The sequence below is a fragment of the Talpa europaea genome (genome assembly GCF_964194135.1).
Source record: "Talpa europaea genome assembly, chromosome: 3".
In the NCBI taxonomy this organism is placed as follows: Eukaryota; Metazoa; Chordata; class Mammalia; order Eulipotyphla; family Talpidae; genus Talpa; species Talpa europaea.
The window spans coordinates 146,510,952-146,536,044 of NC_140069.1; the positions used below are offsets into that span (position 1 = coordinate 146,510,952).

At 40.6% G+C, this 25,093-nt stretch overlaps 1 protein-coding gene across 1 annotated transcript in view; it reads left to right on the forward strand.

The window, feature by feature from the left end:
* Nucleotides 1-25,093, forward strand: part of CNTNAP2 (contactin associated protein 2) — a gene marked incomplete at both ends in the record, with an annotated part of 1,573,870 nt that overhangs the window by 883,360 nt on the left and 665,417 nt on the right. The gene's annotated exons all lie outside the window — the stretch shown is intronic.

Consider the following 25,093-nt stretch of genomic DNA (forward strand, 5'->3'; position numbering starts at 1 on the left):
CCTGCCTTAACACAGCAAACATGCATTATCTCTCAGTAACTCTAGATCAGGAAATCGGGGCCAACTTAGTGGGGTGGTCCCAACTCAGGTCTCTCGAGGTAACAACCAAGAAGTCAGGGGTGGCTCCATTCTTGGAAACCTTGACTGGGTTTCCAGGGTCTGCTTTCAAGTTCCCTTACTTGGATGATGGTGGTGCTGGTTATTTCTGGGGTGAATAGCTCTCCCCCATGTGCTCTTCTTTATAGGTCTCCCTTCTTTCAGAGGCCTCTCCTGCTGATGACTGGGCTGAAGGGGTAAGGGAAATCAGGAAAAGGGAGGAGGGAGCAAATCCTATAAGCAACAGAGAAAGTGTCCAAGATGGAAACCAAACTTCCTTTTAAAGAACCAAGCTTCGGGCCTCCCCGGTGGCGCAGCGGTAGAGCGCTGGGTTGCGAAGCTGCCCGCGGCCTCTGCGGCGCCAGTTCAATCCCCGGCTGCTCCTCGGCCACCGGAGGAGGGTCCCACATGGTGCACAGACCTCTCCTGCCGCCCGCTGCTCCCCTCAGCAGTGTACTTCGGTCCTTCTGCCTGCTCTGCTCCCCGCTCTGGCTCTGGTGAATTCTCTCACCCTCCCACGCCTCTGACTGTACCCAGTGCATGTATAAACAAAAACAAAAACAAACAAGCAAACAAATAAAGAAAAACATGCCTCTATTAAAAAAAAAAATCTTTAAAAAAAAAAATAAATAAAGAACCAAGCTTCATCTGTCTTGGAAATGACAGTCCCTCAGTCCTAGTGTAGACAACTTGTTAAATGTTAGTTACTAAGTCCAGTCTACACTTACAGAAGGAATTGCAGAGGGATAAGGCATCCTGGGGATTTTAGACGCCGCCCACCACAGGCTGTCTTAAGTGAGAAGCTATCTCATCACACATGTCTTGGTTCTGAAGGAAGGAAAATATTAGCACGCAGGAAAATTCTCTAATGACCAATTCTACTGCATATGAAACTGTTGTAACATGGACCTGCATATTTTCTAATTTGAGAAATGAATCCTATCAGAAAGTAGTATTTTTTATTTTTAATGAAATGCAGGGACATCTTTTATTTAAGTGCTGCGTGTGTTATTTAGATCAATGTCTTTCATTGGTTTATTGACTTTTTTCTCCTACATCTGGTAATATGAGGTTTAAAAAAAATTGCTTTTTTAAGAAAAGTTTTGATTTAAGCTTCAAAAAATATAACATATGTATATTTCCTCTGAAAATATATCTTTCATATTCACATGTCTATTTATGTTAATATATCTATATCTCCACTTCATCTACCATATATACATATCTTCTATTTATCCATCCATCATCTATCAATCATCAATCTCTTTCTATCTATCTATCTATCTATCTATCTATCTATCTATCTATCTATTTATCTATCTCAGTCTCTATCTTTCCATCTATCACCCATCCATCATTCTCTCCATCCATCCATCCATTCATCATCTATCTAGGTATCATCTAGCTAGCTAGATAGCTATAGTAATCATCTACCTATCCATCTATCATCTATTTATCATCCATCCATTCATCCACATCTTTTTATTAGAATAAACCCTACTTGAGAGCAGTCATCTGATAAATCATGTTTCCTACTACATTCCCCAAATTCCTAAGAAAATTCCTGAAATACAATATATTATAATATGTGGTTCTGACTGAATTTGTAAATTCTGAAAAACAAAGCCAGGATTTTATCCCCAATCATCTAATGGAAAAAATGGAGGTCCAGGCCTTTATTGACTTGCCACTGAGTTTGCAGCACACCCCAATCCCAGGATCCTGGCTGCTAAGCAGGTGCCTCCCCCTCTGCATCATGATGTGATGATGAGTGAAACTGAGACGGAAATCCCAAGCCAGACCTCTACTTCTCTCATCTTCCACGGTGTTTGTTGGAAGCTAAATCTACAGGGTTTTAAAAGGACCCCTGGTAAATAATGAGTGGATGAAAGACAGACAAGATGTCTTAGCAACAAGTAAACTGGGTTTATCGATGTGAGAAAAAGCAACCCAATGGCCAAACTGACTTTCCTCCAAAACTGTATTTAATGTGATCGGCTTTTTGGCCAACAGTTTTCATTGCTGTCATCGAAAATGGATCATACTAGTCAGTTGGAAAGCTGTTGATAATCCCTGCTCATCCAAATGACGGAGGAATATCCCTGGCCACAGCTGACTTGCTGAGTGCCCGAGGCTGGCTTTGTTCTGTTTCCATCTAGATGAGCAGGCAAACAGTTACAGCCGCAAATGCATGGCATGGGGTACGTGGGCTGTGTGGGCTGCAGTGCGATAATTACTGCTGCTTTACAGCTTTTGGTTTGCAAGCCTAGCAGTCATGTTTCCTCCCCCATGGGTCTTTGGTACCATCGGGAAATGCTGTCAGCAAATGATCCTGATGCTGCTTTGGTTTTGTCTCCACTGGCTGAATCCCTAGAGTCTATGAGACTCACTCAAAGAATTAACTTGTTAACTATTCAGATTCATAGGCCCCACCTCTAGGATTTTAAAATGTTGAGAAATTGAAGAATTTATAGACTTCAAGTGATTATGATGTAAATGATCTGAGGAACAGAATTACAGAAAACCTTGGCCAATATGCTTACACAGCTTTTAGGTGATTTTTTTTTTCTTTTTATTGTTGAGGTCACCTTGGTTTATAGCACTGTATAAGATTTACACTTCCTCAGATGTATTTTACTACACTATACTCAGCACCAAAGTCCCCACAGTCCTTTACCCTAAACCCCTGAACCCCCTCCCCATTTTATTCCTGCCCTTGACACCCCCCTAGTAGCCTCAATTCTGCATTCATATATCTAGGGTTTGTTTTGGCTTAGTTTTGTCTGTTCTTTTGTCTTGTTTCTCTATATTCCACATGTGAGTAAAATCATGCAATATTTGTCTTACTCCTGATTTATTTCCCTTACTTTAATCCCCTCCACTTCCATTCACATTGTCACAAATGGCAAAATTTCATCTCTTTTGTTTTTATAGCTGAGTAATATTCCACTGTGGATATGGGCACATCTTAATCCTCCCATCTGTTGTTGGGCACTCTGCACTGAAAAGAAACTATCATTAAAATGAAAAGACATCCTACTGAATGAGAGAAAATATTTGCACATCATACTTCTGACAAGGGACCAATATCCAAGAGCTACAAATAACTCAGACAACTCAACACAAAGAAACAGATAACACCATCAAAAAATGGGCAGAATCACTAAATAGACATTTCTCCAAAGAAAACATACAGATCGCCAATAGGCACGTGGCAAAACACTCATCATCCTTTATCCTGAGGGAAATGCAGATCAAAACCTCAATAAGATATTAACTCACATCTGTGAGAATGGCCCAAATCAAAGACACTGGATTATTTTTGAAAGACAGCATCAGCCACTGAAAAGTGAGCTAAGAGAGAACTAGCTCCTCTCAAATGGCTTCCCCCCGCAGAGGAGGAAGCCACAGACCAGAGATAGACACACCTACAGGCACTTGTTAGGGGGACATTTACTGACAGCTGGCACCACACTTAACACAAACTCTTCTTCAAGCTCAGTGCAGTCCTATCTGTCTGACTTGCTATACTTAGAATAAAATGTTCTCTTCAGGCAACTATAGGAATATTCCAGAGGCAGTATTCTGCCACACTGATAGCCGGGCAACAGAAAGACACCTAAGCTCTTGGCTACTTGAGGACCCCAGAGTGATCCAGGCTCCAGAACCATCCCTGGGCTGGGGTCCCCGCCTCACAGGAGGATCACACTGTCATCACATCCACCAGCTGGGTGACCCTAAAAGGCGCTAATCTCTTCCTAAAACTCACAAACACACCCAAAAGTCATTTTTCACTAGCTCCCTAGGCAGCCCTTAGAAACGTTGATATTTGAAGTTAACTATCACAGACTCCAGTCAGCGAGCGCTTGGCTCAGGACCATCTTGCTCCTGTAACAAGCCTCTCTGTGAAATTCTTTTTTTTTTTTTTTTTCCCTTCATGTTTTTGTTTTTATTTTTTTTTTTCCATTCTTTTTTTTTTTTTTTATAAATTTTATTGTTATATTCCCCATACAATTGCAGCCCCCCATTCTGACCCCAATCCCTCCCCTCCCGCCCCCGCCCCCCTAAAAGTGTCTCTGGTTCATAGTTTTTTGTTGATTTTGATTTTCACTTTCTTATAGTTATTCATTTTCCTGGTCCCTTATTTAAGTTTTCTAGATTCCTGCTATGAGTGAGACCATCCGGTATTTTTCTTTTTCTTTTTGGCTTATTTCGCTGAGCATGATCCCTTCCAGCGCCATCCATGTTGCAGCAAATTGCATGTGTTTATCTTTTTTGAATGCTGAGTAATATTCCATGGTATATATGTACCACATCTTCTTGATCCAGTCATCTATTTTTGGGCATTTGGGTTGTTTCCAAAGCTTAGCTATTGTAAACAGTGCTGCTATAAACATAGGGGTGCAGGTGCTCTTTGGAATTGATGTTTCTGTGTCCTTTGGGTAAATACCTAGGAGTGGAATTGCTGGGTCATATGGAAGCTCTATGTTTAGTAGGTCCAGAAATCTCCACACAGCTTTCCACAGTGGTTGGACCAGTTTGCACTCCCACCAACAGTGCAGAAGAGTTCCTTTTTCTCCACACCCTCGCCAACATTTGTTATTGCTAGTTTTTTTAATATGTGCCATTCTCACTGGTGTAAGATGGTATCTCATGGTAGTTTTGATTTGCATTTCCCTGATGACAAGTGATGTTGAACATTTTTTCATATGCCTGTTGGCCATTTGCATTTCCTCTTCAGAGAAGTTTCTTTTAAGCTCTTCTGCCCATTTTTTGACTGGATTATTTTCTTTGTTGTTGTTGAGACTCATCAGCTCTTTGCAGATTTTTGTGATCAGTCCTTTATCATTAGTGTTGGGTGCAAAAATGTTCTCCCAGTTGGTGGGGTTTCTCTTTGTTTTTGTTATTGTCTCTTTTGCTGTGCAAAAGCTCTTTGTGAAATTCTAATTAGCATTAATGACAAGCGTCAACTTTTTCTCACCAGCTGACTAACAACTTAGTAAATTTCCAAATGAAAAACTAGGTTCAAATCTTAGGACTTGAAAGGTTCATATAAATTATTTTTTATTTGATTAGTATTGGCTACATTAAATAATAACCAAGGCATTTTCCTTTTGTTGAGCAACTATTATAACACTGTTTATTCTATTTCTAAACTTGTCAATTTTTGTTTATGAATTATTTTCTCTGTGCTTCTACTATTTCAAACTGATTTGTTATTTTGTGTGTTTCCCCCACCACTGCCACCTTAATTTTCAGCTGCAGGGAGTTGGTCCTCCCTTTATTGTATCATTAACATAGAAACTCATTCTCAGTTATTAATGTCTTCAAAAGGATTTGATCCTGAAAATATAAGTACGTGCTGATGAAAATATTTAGATCAATTATTTGCAATTCTATGCAAATTCCTTCCCCAATTTTTAAAAATACATTTTAAGCTATTTCTTTCCATTATAAGAACATTAACAAGGAGACATACATTTCTTTTTCAATCCAATTCCCAAAGAACTTTTGGTCATTTTCGTTTATTTTCCAATTATATGTGTAAAAGAAAAGGGCAAAGCTGAGGAAGGGAATTGCACAGTGAAATTGAATTCATTAACCTCATTGGAAATGGTTTCTCTGTTGGAGATAGGGAAGTACTCATTATATAGCCTAAAATTCCAAAGACCTTTTTATACCTTCTTGAAGTAAAATTTGATTAGACCTATGATTCAGGCTTATTATCATTAGAAATATTAAGATTTTTATATGCCTTTGCCTTTTCCTGGCTTTTGTGACTAACTTGCATTGGGCACATTCTGATTTAAGACAGAATTATAATTTTCCAAAGAATATAATCATGAAATTATCAAAACTCTTTCACTTGCAAGAAAATCGTCCTAAACCCATGGCCATTTATCACTGATATTAGTTTTGTGACTTTAAAATCACTGGACTAAGAACATCAAGTTCTGGCTATGGAAATAATATGGATAACTATGAGTAAAATAGATTTTTTTCATATTAATCTTGTATGAAAGATCTTACGTATCTACAGTGCTCTTAAGTTGGAAAGAAAAATGGCCACTTTTGAACTGTGATGACTTTTATATCTGCTTCATATATGTGATATGCATCAAGCTATTAGTTGGAGAACACAGATTTTTTTTACATATTATCCCACCCAGTTGATAAATCAAAACTTCATCCCCCTCCCTGCCAACCCTCCAGAGAGAGGAGAGCACTGCTGTGGAGATCCTGGCTGCATCCAATAGGGTGAATATGAAATTTGGGTGTGGGTGTTCTCGCTGTGAGGCCTCTGTGCATAGTTTCTACCAGGGAAGCTGGAGGTCTCCGAAAATCAGCAAGAACATGAAATCCTTTGGCAGCTCCAGAAGGCCCTGCAGCGGGGGCTGGAGAACAGAGATGGGACCTCATGGGCTCGGTGTGAACATGGGGCCTTGGGGTCGTGTTGCATAGGGAAGTGTATTTTTTTATGGTTTATTTATTCATGCATGCAGGAGCTGGGGTGCAGGCCAGAGGTGCAGGGGGCGGGCAGGGTGAGTGCATTCACCAGAGATAGTGGGGAACAGAACAGGCGGATCTACTGAAATCCACTGCTGAGGGGAGCAGCGGGCGAGACAGGAGAGGTCTGCTGCACCATGTGGGTAGCTGCCTGGTGGAGGATCGAACTCATGCTGCAGTAGTCATGGATAGCTTCATAATGCTGTGACTTAACCCTTTGTGCCATCAGGGAGGCCTCGGAAAGCATTTGGAAGGCAAAGGCACACATAAAGGGTGAGTGGCTCCTGGCAGGTGTTAAGGTTAAATGTGGAAAAAGGGTTTGGGAAAGATGAAAAGAAGGAACTTTCCACAGGACTCAAGGGTCGGGAGGGAGGAGCAGTCGCTGTGGTTGGACCTTTGATTCAAAGCCTGACAGAGAGATGCCTGTGCATCTGCTAAAATAAAACTTGTTCAGAAGGAACTCTCCTAATAAAGTGCGAAGAATCTTCCGGCTGCTTTATAAAAAGCAGAGTGCAGGACAGTGTCCTTCAGACAACTCTGATTCAGAAAGTAATAGAATGTTCTCGAATCATGCACCTACATCACTGGGTCATCCCCAGGCATGACTCTTCTTCACAAAAACCCTCATTGAGTAAATTTTGTGCTTTAAATGAAGAGGGAATTATGTGGCCATCCCTCAAAACACTAGGATTTATCAAAAGTAACATTGGTTGTTCTCTAAGAGCTTTTTCCCTCTGGCTCCAAAGGTAAATGATTATAAATATCTTAATTTGTATATGGCAGAGCTTGAGGAGAAGGAAATTTGGGATTATGAATGTATAGTCTGGAGAAATGGACATTAAGAGGCCAGAAATACTACCCTTGGGTTTAGGAAATTGCCTGTGACCTAAAAAGAAATGGACTTATCAGGCGGGCAAAAGAACTCAGGGTTAGGAGGGCCGGAAATCCTATTTATCTTATTCATCCCAGGAAACCAAGAGAGACCACAGTACCTGCCTTATGAAAGGTCCTCCTAAGCATCCATTCAGTGAATTAATAAGGGTGATAAATGTTGTCATTAAAAAATTATGCTATTAGAAAATTTTATTAATTTTATTAATTTTTGCCAGAATGCAGCAGTATGTTTTAAACTTTTCTCTAAATATTTATAAAACTATTTGTTTTAAGATTATATTTTTTTCTCTTGGAAAGTTGCGTTTTACAATTTATCATGTTTTTCAAAGAAACAAATTTAAACTACCTCTTGAATGTTAAGTCATAAACTATTTTTAAAATATACCCTATTTTCTGTCAATAAAACCTCAGAGGGCTAAACAAAAATATACTTCAGCATTGTCTTTGCTTGAAATAACACCAATGTCAAGTAGAGAAAATGCTCAAGACATCAAATTTTCAAAACGGTCTTGGGAAAATGAAACCAGAGTAGTTTATCCACAGTAATGTGGAAGGTTCATCTAATACTTCTGAATGTCCTATGTGTCCCTGCCAAATCAGACTGTTGGAGTTAACCTTCCATGTGAAATCCACACTGTGCTACCCCTGTTTGCTTCTCTGATGAGATAAAATAATAAAATATCTGGGAGGATTGAGGAACAACACTCAAAGTTTCCCTCCACTATAAAGACCTTCAAAGAAAACACAGCTCCTGTTTGCTCTTGCTGTCTAAGTGCTGATATGGGGTTTTGTAGCCAGTCAGGTAACAGCTAAGATTCCACACCTTTTATTTTCTTTTTTTTTTTATTCCACATGCTTCAGTGGGACAAAGTCATGCTAGTGATGACGTTCAGCTAAATCAGCTGTTGAAGTAACAGAACATGATTTTTTTGATAGTGGCAAAAGACACATAACATAAAATTGGCCACGTTCTCCTTGTAAGTCCAGATTAGGAGCAGCAAGACAGTCACCGGCATCGTGGCCTCCTGTCTTCAGGACATTTGCACCTCCCCATGTGAAATGCTGTCCCTGTCTCACACTGGCTCCCACCCCCATCCCAGGCCTGGGCACTGCCCTCATACGTTCTGTGGCTATGACTCTTGTAGGCACCTCAGACATGGGGAATCACGGGACAGCTGTCCTCGTGTCTGGCTGATTTCACAGGAATGTTTCCAGTTCCATGCACAGTGTGGCACTAACCAGAGTTTCAGTTCCTCTTGTAGTAAATAGTGTGTGTGTGTGTGTGTGTGACCACTTTGCTCATCCATTCACCCTTCTGTAGGTGTTGGATTGTTTTCCATCTTTAACTGTTGTGAATAAGGAATGGGGTGCACATATCTATGTGAGTCCAAGGTATCACTTCTTTGGGGTATGAACCCAGGAATGGAACTGCTAGATTCTAGGGTAATACTTCTATTTTTTTGAGAAACTGGGCGCTGTTTTCCATGGCGCTTGCCCCATTTCACACTCCCCACCCACACATAGCCTCTGTGGTGTTCTGCTGGTCCTCGCCAATCCTTGTTCTTTCTGTAGATGACAGATATCTGAGAGGGCATGAGGGGTTGTCATCCTGTGGAGGGTGAGCTTCCTGCCAACCCTGAGGCTCAGTTTTTGACGTAGCTCTACAGCGAGGCTCTATGTGTTCCGAGGGCAAGAGAATGTCTGTCTTGTTTACCACTGAATTTCAACTAAATATATGCTGGGTAGAGGAATGCATGAAAAATAAATGAGTAAACAGGCTAATGCACTTTAGAATCTCCATAGAAATCATTGCTGATTTTTTTTTGTTCATCAGACAAGCTCTGGAAGCACCCAGAAACCCTAAAACCTCAAAGCTTACTTGGAGAGTTGTATACACCCACCCTCACAATAGTCCTGTGCATGGACCTTTTTTTATTTTTCTATGTTCTAGATACTGTTCTCGACATTTAATCATTAATCCTATTGCGATGTCCCTGTCTGGTAGCTATCATGATGATGCTCACTTCTCAGAGCAGGCGGTCAGCCTCGAGGGCTGTGATCTGCCGAAGCACCCTCAGTTAGTCACGGTCAGAGGCAGGATCTGGAATCTTGGTTGGTCTAAGTCTAGACACTAACCTCCCATAAACCATCATGTGTTGTGTCCTAGGATGTCGGCATTTACTTGGCACTTTTTGAATTACTTTCTAAATCAAGTTGTAATCACTGCTTTAGCTGTCATGTAAAACGTTCTTACATTGGTCTTGGATAGATCAGGATAAAATGGCTGAAAAGTGGGGTCAGCTGTAGTTTCGAAGCCTCTAAAACCTGGAGAAGGCTCTCCTGCCTCCGCCTGTCTGCTGTCTGCAGTGATGAATGTGCAGGTGCCTTTGCTCATTGACTTTTCTCATGTTATTTACAGGAACAGGAGACTTCCGTATAGATAAGTACTTAAAAATATCTGTTCTGTGCTTAGTGGGGCTTTAGGGAAAACTCTCTTCCCTTCAAAGTCCTTTCTTGCTGTCTTTCCAAGGAGACTTGAAATTCTCCCATCATGTACTCTTTTGTGTTAAGGAGTTTAAAGTGGTTGTAGAAATACAAATGTTGTCTAAAAGGTTGCCGCATTAAGCTATTGTCAGCCATTAACACCTTAGCAGGAATTAGTTGATCAGAAAGAAAAGGATCTTGAGAAAGCTTACTGTAAGAAAAATATCAGCATCTAGTAGACCTGGATAAACTGAAGCTTATGACAAATATCCAGATATTACATTTACAAAAAAATATAATAAGTTTGTTGGGACAAAAATAATTTGGATGAGAATGTAGTCTCATCTCAATAAACCAATAGGAAGAAAGCAAGATGGGCTCTTCCACCCATACTTTCTTCATTGTTCTCCATCAAGGACAATAGATTTCAAGCTGGAAAAGGGAGAATCATTATCAGAGAAAGACACAGAAATCTAAAATAGGTGATAAGTTGAAAGCTCAAAGAACTTTCCTTGGCAAGAGGTAATCATCAGAGAAGCCCCTCGCTCCTACATACTCACACCATTGGGAAATAAAACCTCTGTGAATTAAAACCTCTGTGAGTTAAACATCCTGTCCATACAGCAGGGGCTGGCACATAACTGAACCCAGGTCCGTTGGCTGTTGCTTGTCGTGAGTGTATCAGTGGGTCCAAGAAGGACATGCTGGCCCCTGAGATAACGCGGTGGCCGTGATCATGGGGAGGGATGACAAGGCAGGTTCAAAGGGTGCAGGCATCGTGCTGAGTGACTGGGTGGAGGGCCTGGTAACCAGTGCAGGTGAAGACAAGGATGCTACTTGACCAGGGCCTGCGCCGCTGCTGGAAGAGCTTGTGTCAGTCAGGATGGCAGGAAGGCAGCGAGTCTGGCAGTCACGTGCCGTTACACGTGTGCCAAATGGGAGGCTCCTTCCAGACATTCCTGTAGGAACATTTCCTGTACAATCGGGTGAGTAGGTTTATGCTTCAGAGGAAATAACTGGGAGGTCAGCAGCCACACTTTGGCAGTGACGATGATGTGACAGGGAACGAGAACGTGTGGGCGATGAGGACTGAAGTCCAAGCAGGAAGGGACACTGGCTTTAAGGAGTGGACAGAGATGGCAGAACTTCAAATGAGACTCAGGAGAAGTGGGAAGAGTAGCTCGCAAAGAACTGTGGGGCTGTGAGGGTGTAAAACCACCAAAGGGACAGAGCATCAGTGCGTAGAGTCTGGCAAGGGAGAACCGAAAACCCATCAAGCTAAACCAGAACGTTCCGATCTTGGTGGGTGGCTGGCGAGTGAGCCTGTCTGTACTCCTTCCTTTCAGTTCTACTGGGACACAGTGCTGGTGAGTCCTCAGACTTCTTCGAGGGTGTCCGCACTCAGAGGTGGCCCATCAGCGGCTTCAGTATCTCAGAACCTTCTCCCACTGCCCCCCACCTGGCTTTGCCTTCACTGTTCTCCCCAGACTGACATGACTTGGAGAGCAGCCCTGGGTTCCCACCTCCTTATTAAGGTTGTCTCTGATGTGGGTTTGGCAATGGGTCGTATGCGAGGCTCAGTAAGAAGGGAGGATACTGTCACTCATGTCAAGCTGAGGATGTCTGCTAAAATATGATGTTCAGATCATGTCTCATTAATGAAAGAAAGCCAAGAGTATAGGAAACATATGTTTTCCTGTACACTTGTTCAATGGTATCTACCATATCTGTTATATTTGACTGTTTTGTGTGTCAAATTTTCATCAGTTGGAAAGTATTGAGATAAAGGTGAAATGGAAAATGTCCTGTAAATTGCCTTTTAATGATGAAATTATCCATAACAGCAACCAATTGGACAAACTTCTCGAAACAGAAGGCTCTCCTCTGCTTTCTTCCTCTTCTCTGAAAATGTGGGTTCCTCCCCAGGTCACTGGGTAAATGCCTGCTCCCCCTCTGACACCCCGCACAGCCAGCAGAAACTTAGCAGGGCCACAGTCAGAAAGTTAGCAGGGCCTCCTGGGGAGAATAGAGAGGAGTAGCTCAAAGTAAGAAAAAGATAATTTGACTACGACGATGATCACTGTACGGGTTACTTATTTTAGAAGGTGGATTTTTCACACACTCATATCCAGGAGTACATTTGCAAAATGTCGACTTAAAAGCATGCAGCTCAGCTTGTGAGATACAGGATTCCAGGGTCATTAGTGTGTGAATGTAAAGTGACACAGACACCCCAATTTATTTAAACCCTGACTCATGTATCTTGGTGAGCACTAGCACTCCCCAGAGCCCATGGTACACCGACCTAGCAAGTAAAGAGAGGCTCAGGAAAGACTGTTGTTGCAAACACACACGCACATGCACATGCATACACATGCGTGCATGTGCAGGTACACACACACACACGCACACACACACACAGGCTAGGCTCTCGGTGTGAGGACAGTGGTGCTGGCAGGGTGTGGAGGGGGAGGAAGCACCCCCCAGAGAGGCTGATGTTGACATTCACGTGTAAGATCAACTGAGAAGGAAAAGCTGGGGGCCTGGCAGGAAGACACACTGAGCCCGCTCGTGATTCTGATTTGTACCAAATTTATTCACATTTTCCACTATTCCTTTTAATGTAGGCTACGTCTAAATCAAACGCATTATGGGCATATAGGATAAGCGCCAATACTGATAAACATGTTATATGTAAATAAAAATCAAATAAAAACTAAGCAAATCAACATTGAATCCAACTGTTAAAGTCAGAATTTACTTGAGAACTGTTGACAGAAAATCATTCCTTCAAGCAATTTTCTATAATAAAAGGACTAAATCATTCTCAAAGATAAGAGTAAGTTTTGCTAAATATTTTTTTGCAATTTTCTGCTTATTTTGGATAGACTACTAGACTACCATAACTGAAATACAGAGAAGAGCATTGTAATGTTTTCTTAATTTTTTGCATTTTTTCCAAAATGAATGGCTAATATATTTATCTTAATTCTTTAGTATTTATTTCTAAACCACTGTATATATATATTTACTTACTCATTCCAATAAATGATGCCATAAATTATAGAAAAGCAGGTGCAATAATGCAAACAGAAAGTAGTAAAATGTGGCCACCTGCTCTCTACAGAGCTTGTCTGTGCCCGTGCTGGGGTCACAAAGGTCACCCCAGCGTCCGGGGCTCAGGTGAGAGACTCAGGTGTGTCCTGGAAGCTGAAACTATGGAAAACTCAAAGGGACCACACGCTTCAGTTTCCTGAACTGGGTTCCCAACTAATGTTTCTGCGCTTTCCCACGTCGTGTCTGGAGGAAGACGTGACTGTCTCTGGTCTTCTCGAAGCTCACGTCCCACTTCACTTAATCTAAACTCCTTGGCTCCCCAGACAGCCATTCCTTGCAGTTCACCTGTCTGCCTCCAACTTCTGATATGCTCTGCTCTCCCTAACTTCTCAAATACGCGAATACCATGGTGTAAACTCCAGGGTGCCCTTTGACCGTGCCCTTCCTGCAGGTAAGGCATGTTTTCACTATTTGCTGCCCAAACATCTTCCACTTACCCTTTATTCCTCATCCAATGTATTCTGGCTCCTTCTCCCATGGCTAATAATAATGGAGTAATGAGGAAAGCGGCTGTGTGTAACCATAACTGCTGTTGATAGGAGCTGCTACAGGACTGGCTAGAAAATCTCAATGGATTGTGAGGGTCCCTTCATAAATGAGACTAGAAGGAAGTGGGGGTCCACAACATGGGGGTCCAACAGGTTAATCCTGGAGGATGCAATAGCAGGGGGAGGGCTGAGATGCTAGTGAGAGAGAATACTCCATCTCTGGGTGACCCCTCCAGGGCCCACCAGTTCTTCAACATATCTACTGGCGGAATGGATCGCTGCCATCAGCAGGTGTCTGTGTGTGTGGGTGCCAGGAAGGGTTCCTGGACATCCAGGCTAAGATTGGTGAAAGAGAGGCATCTAGAGGGGCTCTTAGTACACATGTCTCCCTGCTTCGTGCAGGTACTGTTTTCCTGGTAGATGTTTCTGCAGCGCTTGTTACATCACTCAGTTTATCTCACTTTATCTTCACAATAATCCTGTGAGGTCCCACATATTAGTGTCCCTATTTTACAGGTGAGGAAATTGAACCTTCGAGAATGTAAAGGACTTTCCAAGATTTACAGGACTAGTAAATGGAGGAGTAGGAATTCATACTACCCTGCACTGAGGAAGTACTCAGTTTATATTAGTTGAATTTATTTGGCCCAGAGACAGCACATATTTTAGCAACTTGGCTTAAGAGTATATTCATCAACTCTTGTTATGGGGTGAGATACTTCCCCAAAAACTAACATCCAAGCAAGGACTCTTGCTGAGCTAATGCTTCTAATAGAATAACCAAGAAATCTATTATTGTACTGTGGTGCTCTCAGCACTGGTGAAAATTTTATTTGATTTTTTTTTCTCATTTATGCTACAAATAAAGGGAATAGCCTTAGGACAGCGATTTGCCTGTCATTTGATCTCTATGAAGAAATTACACATAATTAACTTACTTCATTTTTAGTAAGTTACTAATTAGGTGATTCGTTGAGATTCCAGAGGATTAATCTTTTGGCTTCCAGCATGGTAGTAGAAAAGAATCCACTATCATAGAGAAAACAAAATCCTCAGGAGTTCTTGAGCCCCCAAAGAAAATAAATGATTGAACAAAAGAATAGCAATGAGAGACTTTCATCCGAGCTTGTAAAGTGAAACAGAGGGATGAAATCTTATGATCAAAACAATCAAATTAAAAATAAATAATTTATTTAGCTGGTGGTAACATTTTTCTTTGTGATGCTTATTTTTCTTAGAAATCAAGCCCATCATTTCAACTGTGTCATAATGTTTCAGATTTCACAGCATGAATTACTCTACCCCTTTATTATTAAATTAAGCCATATTGTTCCCAACGTGGAACTTAACATTTCGTATCTAAAGGTCATTGCTATACAAATGTGAGATGGAAAAAACTGAAATCTAGCAGCTGTATCCCATTACACTGTTCAGAAAAGAAGGCAGCAAAGAACAAACAGCAGAGAAAGATGCCAGTGGTGTGTATGAACACACACCAGATCAACTAAAGATCTTGTGGGATCTGATCTTTCATCATTGTTCTCAGATTTTCAACTTGTGCTTTGAATCAATGAGAATGTAGAAGTGTGGATCATTAGGGCTAAATTCACTTTATTTGCTATGACCTTTTTTGGGGGGGTCAAAAGAATTTAACTTCAGGAGACATATATGCTGCTTTTTGAACTCTGGGTGGTTACAGTAGTTATGATTATTTTGCTAGATATTACTTACAAGTAATTTCTGTTTTGCTTTTTTTTTTAGGAATTTTATATCCCCATTATTTTTGGTCATATTTCCAAATTCTAGAGCTTTGCTTCTTAATTTCCTTTGCACCTCAACACACCTGGCACAGGTGTCCCTAAAAGGAACATACTGCAGTACCATCATATGTAAGTGAAATTAAATAGAAAATAAGAATCCAATTCTTCGTAAGGCTGTCGGGTTCTTAGGGCTTGGTTGAATTCAACGAAGTCCCTCATTCCTTTAGTATTGGGTGAAAATAGTCAAGAGAAATAGTTTATCATCATCTACTGATTAAAATTGTCAATGATGTCTTCTGGCAGAATTTAAGGACGGAAGGGTCTTAAGAACCCATAGTAAAAAGTCCATTATTGGTAAGAAAGTGAAAGTTTGGGGAGAAGAAAAACTCTCACTGACATCGTAAATCTGGGTAGGTAGCGGTGGAACTGAAATAAGTACTCAAGATGTTACAGGGCAGGGAGAGGGGCAGCCCAAACCCCGCAAACCTTCCTATTCTATATAGCGTTCTGCCATCCGCCGCATTAACACAAAAGATGAGATTTTAATGGGAAGGAACTTTAATAAAACTAGGAAACAATACAGGAAAGGCAAAGAATTTAGTTTCTAAATGAAGCACCCAAAGTGACCCGTTCCCTCGTGGGTAAAACTCCATCCATATGGGATCGGCCCAGAGCAAGGCCCCAAAACCTGCCCCAAGTCTAAAGCACCTTCCAGTGGGGACCCACAGAAAAAGATCAGAAACAACCAGACAAACCCGGAAGGAAAAGAGCAAAATCAAAATCAAGACAAAAACCACCACTGTCACCTCCCACGGGTCTCACCCACATCTGTGTCACCCCGTCCACGACCAAAAAACAAGCGCAATTTCTTCAACGTGTCTCTAGGCTCCATGCACCACCTCCAGGTCTCCTGGCTCCATCCTGCTTCCTTCCTTCCTCAGTCTCCTCTGCCGCCTCTTCTCTTCCTGCTCAGCTCCTACCTCCCTTGGGTGGGGCAGGGAACCTGGACCCTCCCCCTTTCCTGGGGACCACCCTGTTGCAAAGACATGAAAGAGCCGGTTCCGTCCCTTTTCCTGTCCAGTCCAGCTCTGTCCCTCAATGCCGGGATCCAGCTCTTGGTTGTCTTTGATAAAGAGCAGATTCATAATGTGCCTCCATTGTTAATAGCCACACAATAATGTCCAGAATTCTATGGAAAAGGTCACTGGCTTTTCAGGGAACAAAACATGGAATTTCTCTCTTAATTCAGTAATGAAATTGGCACAATTTTACAACTGAATGCAAAGCCCAGTGCAATAACCAGACACGTTTTTACCCGCCTTCACTTTATGTGTTTCTAAGTGACTTGTATATACCCCAGAAGAGAGGCAAGATGATCAGTTGGGGAAATGATCACAGAGTAGTAAAACTTAATTGTATAAACTGTCAACATTTGTGTTTATATACATATGCTGCTACATAATATAATTTACAGATGAATGAATACATGAACAGATATATGGATAAATGAATGAGTGTTTTTTTTTTAAGTTGGGAGTAGAATATAAAAATTTTGGAGACAATATTTTAACCAAGACCACCTTCAGAAAGTAAGTCCCACTTGTTAAATTGGAATCACTGTAAGATCTAAATTGTTGTCACAAAATATCACACTGTCTCTATTGGAATTCCTCAATTTTCCTGTCATTGATTCTTTTCTTCGGCAAAGCAATCTATATTTTAGCCCTCCATCATTTCTGGAGTGAACCTGGTGGTTTTGTTCTCAGACTTACATGCAATACTCAAAACATGGCAGGTAGCAGCAAATATGATTAGATTGAGCAATAGCATTAAAAAAATAGTATAAAAAATCCTCTGCTCATCAGGAAGATTACCTCAAGTATTGACCCCCCCTGATTTTGTCAATCCAGTTGGTTGGGCTGACCTTGGCTGATAACATTTGAGGGGGATGGTCACTACCTCTCTGTGGTTAATGACTTACTTGTTTTGTGATTTTATTTTTAGTGTAGGAATGAGGAATAGGCTGCCAAATCGAAGCATCCCATTCTCTGCCTTCAGGTAATCTTAGTGGGTGTATAGGATGCCTGCAATTTTCAAATCACCTCCTGACTCACCAGATGCTCACAGGTCAGGGCATTGTGATCCCCCCCGAAATCAACTAGCCTTAGTTTGGGGTTTCCCAACAAACATCAGAATTAAACAACAAACATCAAAATTAAAACTGATTGTAGTCTATAGCAGGGGGATTTCTCAAGTTAATATTTTCAGTCTAAATATTTCTCTTTTCTACTGTAAAACAAAACAAAACAAAACAAAACACTGAATCTAATATGATTAGGGTGATTGTCGTAGTCACCTTTCAAAAGCTAAGGCAAGTCACTCTAATTTTTTAAACCAAATATAGTATATAGGAAGAAAGAGTGAGCTTTATTCTATTGTTAAGTAAATGCCCTTTTGATTGTTAATAAGTCAAAGAGAAATGGTTTCCTCATACAGCTAGATGTTAAAATTGAAGTAGCATATTATTAAAGTCTATTAGATCAGCATACTTCTTTTCAAATTTTTAATAGTAGGGTTTTTAAATCCAATTTAAACTGAAAATGTTATGGAGGATAACTAAAGCATTCTAATAGAGGCATTTATATTAATCCTCATTTTAAATCAGCCTTTTAGGTTAGGGGAAAGCAAAAAGAAACAACTCTATAAAATTCCCTTTTCATTAAATAAGGACCAAATACTCTGTGACAATTAGCATCTACTAGTGTATGGTGTGTTGAGAGCGAGAGTGTGTGAAAGGCCGTGCACCAGATTGCAGACGGGCAGCTCTGATGAGGAGAGTGGGGGCCAGAACCCTCTCAGGGTTACTCTCCATGCTCCTCTATTGTTTGAATTCTTTTTTGTGTACCCTTCTTTAATGGAAAATAAATAAGCAAAGTCATATTAATCAAATAAGTAGCAAATGTATTATAATGGTTTTCTCCCCTAAGAAATAGCACCTGCACCCCTATGTTTATAGCAGCACTGTTTACAATAGCTAAGCTAACCCAAATGCCCAAAAATAGATGACTGGATCAAGAAGATGTGGTCCATATACACCATGGAATATTACTCAGCAATCAAAAAAGATAAACACATGCATTTTGCAGCAACATGGATGGCGCTGGAAGGGATCATGCTCAGCGAAATAAGCCAGAAAGAAAAAGAAAAATACCGGATGGTCTCACTCATAGCAGGAATCTAGAAAACTTAAATAAGGGACCAGGAAAATGAATAACTATAAGAAAGTGAAAATCAAAATCAACAAAAAACTATGAACCAGAGACACTTTTTTGGGGGTGGGGGGCGGGAGGGGAGGGATTGGGCTCAGAATGGGGGGGCTGCAATTGTATGGGGAATACAAAAATAAAATTTAAATTTAAAAAAATAAAAAAAGAATTGAAAAGTATTTCATATACATTATTATCATTGAAGCCTCTACATGAATACATTACTCTGAATTTGTATAAAATTGAAGATTATTGCCATCAAAAGTAAGATATTCTCTTCATACAGAAGACTAAGCTGAATTTTATCAAAGTGTGGTAAATCTTGCTTCACAACTTAAGTCATTTAATTGACTTACCTGGAGATTGAAATATTTTAAGAAGTCAAATGGTAGGATCAATCAATATGATTTGATTTGCGAATGTTACTCATGTCTTATGTGTTTAGGTCAGTTTTAAAATTGGAATGTGGGAGAGTGAGTCTTAAGGAAGATATTTTATATCCAGAATTCAGGATGGATTTCCACATCAATTAGTAGTTCTCTCGTTTTATCTCTACTTGGCTGTCACCATGCCTTAATGTTGATTAGGAAATTTATCCATACAGGTCAAGTGGATGGATGAAGGAAGAGGAGCTACCTTTTCTTTTAATTGAGGGAACATTGGTTTACAACACTGTGTATGATTTAGAAGTAGAGGATCACCCCCTTCAGGAGTGTGTTATCCCCAAGGCAACCACAGTCCTCCCCATAGTAAGACAAATTGCAGTGATGTGCTGTAGGGTCCTCAGTGTCCAGCTCCTACACAGTATTTACCATCAACTGAGAGACACATTCCTGATGCCACTGTCTTCACAAGTGAATTCATGTGAGACTGACATATAAAACTGAACAGTGCACTAATTTACACTTCAGAATTTTGCTTCTCTTTGATGCTATTAAACCCTATCAAAGTCTCTCTTTTTCCTTACATTGATCTTCCTGGAAAACCAAATTAGAGCTCAGTTGCCCAGTCGACATTATAAATAATGTTGAGGAGTCTTCTTCCCTCATGCCACAGTAAGGACTGTGAAGTTTCTTAATTTGCATATCCACAAAATAAATACCCATTGTTGGAACATCTTAGAGAGCTCCGGCATTCTGGCTGGAGAGGTCACAGTGGGTGACACAGCTGTTTCAGGGGGCATCTCCTGGGACATCTGGAGGGGGCATCTGGAGTTCTACATTTTCCAGGTTGAGCATCTTCTCACCAGTGGTGCTGAACACATTCTGTTGAGATTTCCCTCTTATTCGTTCTATTTCCCTGTTTGTGATATATCTTTACCTGGACTGTATTCCTTTCACAGATAAAGCTTCTGACCTATAGTGACTTCTACCCACCTCAGGACATTTGCATGTCTCCCTCCACCTCAGAGGGCAGCTCTCTTGCCTGCAAGTTTAGGGCCTTTGTCTCTCTGGTGCCCCAAGTATAGCAACCCTGTCTTCTCTAATGTTCACTAAAAAGAAACAATTAGGGGTAGTTCTATGTCCTTTATATAAGATGTCATTCTTCTATATCACACTCACCCCTCAGTGATTTCAGTTTTCCTATTCTGTGGGAATAATCTTCAACCATATTATCCCACTGCCTTAGTCACAGTCCAACTAAGCAGTTCATCTTGGTGTGCAAGAAAGTTCAGCTCTTCGTCCCATAATATCTTTTGCACTTTCAGATGTCAGAGCTTCTTGTCAACCTCTAGCTATTTAAGATTCCCCTGCCAAGACAAGCTTGTATGTCACTCACACACATCTCAAATTGTGTCACTGGAATAAACCATGGTAATTGCTCATTTCCGTTCCAAAGTTAAATTTGGACAGAGTTTAGACTCCTTTAATTTCATGCTTATTTTTCAGCACTCACCTCTGTCTGATCGATGGCAGTTCTACCAGTGTAATCACTCTCTTTTCCTGATGTTTTGCTAATACTGTTTTCTCTGTTTTTTCTCTGTCTGGAATGGCCTGTTTATTTCTTGAGATTCAGTGTAAATGCCCCATTTCCATGAGACTTATCTCCCCTAAATGATCACTGTTAGATGCTCCTTCCTTTACATTTACTTAGGAATTTGTTCCTGTTTCTTTTGTATTTAGATAATAATTTATTTTCATAATTTTATTGAAATAACATCACATTGCACTATGATATGAGTTTCAGGTTTGCATCAGTAAAATCACCATGTGTATAGATGACATTAAATTCTCCACTAAAAGTCAAATTCTGTCTTCACCATACAATTGGCCCCTTTACCTGATTCTTCCATCCCCTCTCTGCCTCCTTTGTGGTAACCAATAATTTGGTCTTACCATGCAAAAGTTTACTTTTGTTGTATTTAGTTCATTCACTTTGTCTGTATACAACATTTAAGTGAAATCATACAGTGTTTGTCTTTCTCTGAATAATTTCACCAAGCATAGTTTCATCTAGGTTTACCCATGTTGTTGCAAATGTCAGAATGTCATCATTTTACAGCTGTCTATATACCAACTCTTCTTTATCCATTCATCTGTTGAGGGGCAGATGTTTTTCAGTTTTTGGCTATTATAAATAATGCTGCAATTTGTTCATATTTCTATAAACACATACATTACACTACCCTAGACTAATGGTAGACCCACCTGCCACTCCCAACATACTGTATTTAGAACTCTGCTTCCAGAGAGAATGTCAGCTTTGCAGCAGGGATGCAAGCACTATTCATGGAATGAAATAATGGAATTAAATGTGGTTGTCTGAGAAGCTGGATGCATTTCTCCTGAGTATTTTCTATAGCATCACATAGTGAGTTGATTCAGCATAGTTAGTGTTCAGAAGCCTGAGGCTTTGGAATTAGAAAGTATCTGATATGTATTTCCTTGTGTTTAAGACTGTTTGGTCATCTTGACCAGCACTATCTGGTGCTTACCCTGATCTAGGCTACACATATACCTGTTGATACTACATCACATTTAATATAAGAAACTTTTGTTCATCTGAAAAGGAGGGTAACATAAAGTTGAATTATATGCATTAGGAGCAGAGTATAAATTTTGATAATTAGACACATAATACTTGGTAATGAAGTTTTTTTTTTTTACTTTTTTGTAACTTAAATATTAGTTTCTTTGAGCAAAAAATCAGTATGTGAATATGGACTTCAGATCATGATCTCTGATTTCCCTTCAGTAACGCTAATGTATTATCACATCCACACTGCTTTCTGTGCTCTTAGGGGTCATTTCACATACATTATCTGATTCTGCCACACCAGTAGTTTATTGTCAGAAATGTTTACAAGCTTCTATTTGTATTTAGTTTGTTTAAAGAAGATTCTGTCCTTAGGTGCAGCTGCACATGAAACATATATTTACTTCTGCATACCAACTCCACAAAAGCCATAGTGATTTCAATTGTGCTCATCCAAGGGCAAAATTAGGTTTTAGGACTTAACCCAGTGGCATAATAAAATATAAATAGCTTGTTTACCTGAGAACAATAGGAACAAAAAGAGACAATCAGAAATACAAGCTACTACGGAACAGTCATGAAATGTGACCTTAGAACTGTTGATGGATGTTGACCTTCTGAAATGAAATCATAACAAAGAAAAGCAAAAAAACAAAAGAGAATTCAGTAGAGAGATGTCCACGAGTCAGAACCCCACCTCTTTTCTCGTTCATTTCTTGCTCTCTGAACCCCTCACGACATTTCTTGTGTCGACACTGTACACATCTCCCATCTGTCTCCCGCTCTCATCTGCTGGAGACTTATGCATCATCGATCACTGCATTGATTAGCAATGCCAAACCTTGCCCAGAGCATAAGCAATCAATATACATTGGGCGAATTCCATTGAACTTTTAAACAAGGGCCAAATTATGCCAACAATAAGACCATGTGTTGTTTCCTAAGTCTTACGCAGTTCAACTAAAAAAGAAAGGCTAAAACATACCACATCCATCGCTGCGTGAGGAACTGTAAAATAACAGCTGTAAGTGATTTTTCCAATAGGAGATAGAGTTATCCTAGCCATAATCTTAGTCTGGTGCTAAATATATTATTTGTGGCATGTAATTATGAGCAGCTTGCATTTTAAAGAAGATGTAGTGATATTAGAAGCAAGTATGAAATTGGTCATTTTTTCCCCCATCAAGCTCTGTGTCTTCCCCCTGGCCATAAGATAAGACTTTGCAAGTAGAACATGGGGCTAAAAAGACAAATTGCTACTATCTCAGAGTCTCATTTTAATATTTAATTTTACTTTAGCCACATCCCAGCACTCTTGAGAAAGTCCTTATTTACTTTTATTGCCTAGCATTAATTTTGTTGCTCTCAAATACACCACAGACTTTGCCAAGTGTTAAATCAGTTCTAACATGGTGACTCTGGTCTTTTATGAATGAGCTTATAGGCCCAGAGTCATTCACTGCTAGCATGGGAATTTTGATTTTCAACCCTGTTCTTCCTTTTTTTTCGGGCAAATGCTGATGGGTGGATGTCAGGGCACTTCAGTCCTGCACTCCAGTCCACTCCCATTAGCGTAATTAATTTAGATGCACCATCTTAATTCTTTCCTCTTTTACCACATACAGGGTGTGTATCTCTGAGTCCCTGGAGCACATAAATGAGGCATCAAACAACAGGCACCAATTTCAAATCCTGTGCTTCTACAGAGTGTAGACTTAGGGCCTCCCCTGGTGGCGCAGCAGTTGAGCATTGGGCTGCAAGGCTGCCCGCAGCCTCTGCAGCACCGGTTCAATCCCCGCCCATCGGCAAGGTTCCCACATGGCGCGACAGACCTCTCCTGCTGCCCGCTGCTCCCTCAGCAGTGTATTTAGTCATTCTGCCTCTACTGCTCTCCTCTCTGGCTCTGGTGAATTCTCTCACCCTCCCGCGCTTCTGACTGTACCCAGTGCTTGTATAAATAAATAAATAAATCTTTAAAGTGTGTAGACTTAATGGTCAAGACCGGTCCTACAGAGATTAACATAGAGTGTTGATAATTATTTCTCACTATCAAATCAACATGGCTCCTCATACTTTGTAGAAGGTTCCTGGGGCTAAGGGAGGGAGAGTGAGCTCACAAAGGTGTTACAACTGGAAAGTGTTGGACATGAGATTGAGCCCAAGACTTGCTGGTTCTAAGGCACTGGCTTTTTCCCTCAGGTAACTGAATCCCCAGGGTCAGTGGTCACTGGTGATGTCAGGTAACGATCTTTCCATCACCCATAGTTTCTCCTCCTCACTGACTGTTACCCCAGATTCTACCTGTAGAGATAGTTCCATTATTTTTGCTTTGCGCTAAAAGCTATTAAAAAATTCACATGAGATACAGTAAATAATAACATTTAAGGACATTTAAGTCAATCCTTTCATCTTAGTTTGACCAAAAGCTGAGAAAATAAATTAAGCTAGCTGATTAGGCACAGATAACTTTAGGAAAAAAATGTTTAGAAAACTCAAAAGACAGATCTTAACTACTTCACAGTTTTGCTCGAGGCCATTGTGGTTACTGAATATCCAAGATTTTGGTGTGTTTCAGGAATATTAAAGTTGCTGAGTGATGTGAAAGGTGTATATCAAGGTGCTGCTAAGGTCTTTCTATATAAGGGGGCCTCCCTGGTGGTGCAGGCGGTTAAGCACAGCACTGTGAAGCTATCGCAGCCTCTGTGGCACGAGTTCGATCCCTAGCCTGCCAGGGAGCTGACCCACATGGCACAGCAGACCTCTCCTGCCTCACCCGCTGCTCCCCTCAGCAGTGTATTTAGGTCACTCTGCCTTTCCTGCTCCCTGCTCTGTCTCTGGTGAATCTTCTCACCCCCTGTACCTCTGTCCTACACCTCAGTTCTTGGATGCATAAATAAATAAAATAAACCTGATTATTTGCTGATATTCAGTGTGGATAAAGGAGCTGAAAGTGCAGGACTCCACACAGCCAGTCAACATGTCTTCTCTGTGCCGGCCCATGTAGTTCATTTTTTTAAAAGATTTCTTTATTTATGCATACAAGAACTGGGATATAGGCCAGAGGTGTGGAGGGTGAGAGGATTTACAAGAGACAGAGCAGGGAGCAGAACAGGCAGATGGACTGAAGTACATTGCTGAGGGGAGCACTGGGGAGACAGGAGAGGTCTGCTGCACCATGTGGGTATCTCCCTAGTCAGGAATCAAACTTGTGCTGCAGTGGCTGCGGAGAGCTTCATAGGTTGCGTCTTAACCCTTGCACCACCAGGGAGACCCAGTAGTTCATTATTTTGAACCATAATTAAATATGTTCATTATATAAAGATCTAGATTATTATTATATTAAATAGCCAGAAATAACATATGTGTTTTTCAGGTTTATGGTCTTGTTTACATAGACATTATATGATAGATATGTAAAATTTAAGGGTCTGCCATGATTCATTAACCAATTTTTAAAATACTTCCTGAAATTCCTCAGTGGCATATGTATAATATCTAGCTAGCT